Source organism: Trachypithecus francoisi, unplaced genomic scaffold (genome assembly GCF_009764315.1).
Source record: "Trachypithecus francoisi isolate TF-2019V2 unplaced genomic scaffold, Tfra_2.0 Lachesis_group4, whole genome shotgun sequence".
Lineage (NCBI taxonomy): Eukaryota > Metazoa > Chordata > Mammalia > Primates > Cercopithecidae > Trachypithecus > Trachypithecus francoisi.
The window spans coordinates 140,588,644-140,590,042 of NW_022681469.1; positions in this window are offsets into that span (position 1 = coordinate 140,588,644).

Here is a 1,399-nt window from a genome sequence, read left to right on the forward strand (position 1 = left end):
GCTTTTCCAGGCGCACAGTGCAAGCTGTCAGTGGATCTACCATTCTGGAGTCTGGAGGACCGTGGTCTTCTTCTCACAGTTCCAGTAGGCAGTGTCCCAGTAGAGACTCTGTGTGGGCGCTCTGACCCCACATTTCCCTTCCACACTTCCCTAGCAGAGATTCTGCTTGAGGACCCCACCCCTGCAGTAAACTTTTGCCTGGGCATCTAGGCATTACCATACATCTGATAACTAGACAGAGGTTTCCAAACCTCAATTTTTGACTTTCATGTACCTGCGGGCTCAACACCACATGGAAGCTGCCAAGGCTTGGGGCTTCCACCCTCTGAAGCCACAGACTGAGCTCTATGTTGGCCCCTTTCAGCCATGACTGTTATGGCTGGGACACAGGGCACCAAATCTCTAGACTGTACACAGCATGAGGACCCTGGTCCTGGGCCACTAAACCACTTTTTCCTCCTGGGCGTCAGGGCCTGTGATGGGAGAGTCTGCCATGAAGGCCTCTGACATGACCTGGAGACATTTTCCCCATGATCCTGGGGATTAACATTAGGCTCCTTGCTACTATGCAAATTTCTGCAACCGGCTTGAATTTCTCCTCAAAAAATGGATTTTTCTTTTCTACTGCATCATCAGGCTGAAAATTTTCTGAACTTTTGCTGTTTCCCTTTTAAAATGGAATGCTTTTAACAGCACCCAAGTCACCTTTTGAATGCTTTGATGCTTAGAAATTTCTTCCTCCAGATACCCTAAATCATCTCTCTCAAGTTCAAAGTTCCACAAATCTCTAGGACAGGGGCAAAATGCTGCCAGTCTCTTTGCTAAAACACAACAAGAGTCACCTTTGCTACCATGCCCAACAAGTCCTCATCTCCATCTGAGACCACCTCAGCCTGGACCTTATTGTTCTTTTCACTATCAGCATTTTTTTCAAAGCCATTCAACAAGTCTCTAGGAGGTTCCAAACTTTCCCACATTTTCTTTTCTTCTTCTGAGCCCTCCAAAGTGTTCCAGCCCCTGCCTGTTATGGAGTTTCCAAAGTTTTGGGTATCTTTTCAGCAACGCCCCACTCTACCAATACCAATTTACTGAATTAATTCATTTTCTCGCTGCTGATAAAGACATACCAAAAACTGGAAACAAAAACAGGTTTAATTTGACTTACAGTACCACGTGGCTGGGAAGGCCTCAGAATCATGGTGGGAAGTGAAAGGCACTTCTTACATGATGGTAGCAAGAGAAAAATGAGGAAGAAGCAAAAGCGGAAACCCCTGATTAACCCATCAGATCTTGTGAGACTCGTTTACTATCAGGAGAATAGCACCGGAAAGTCCAGCCCCCAAGATTCAATTACCTCCCCCTGGGTCCCTCCCACAACACATGGGAATTCTGGGAGATA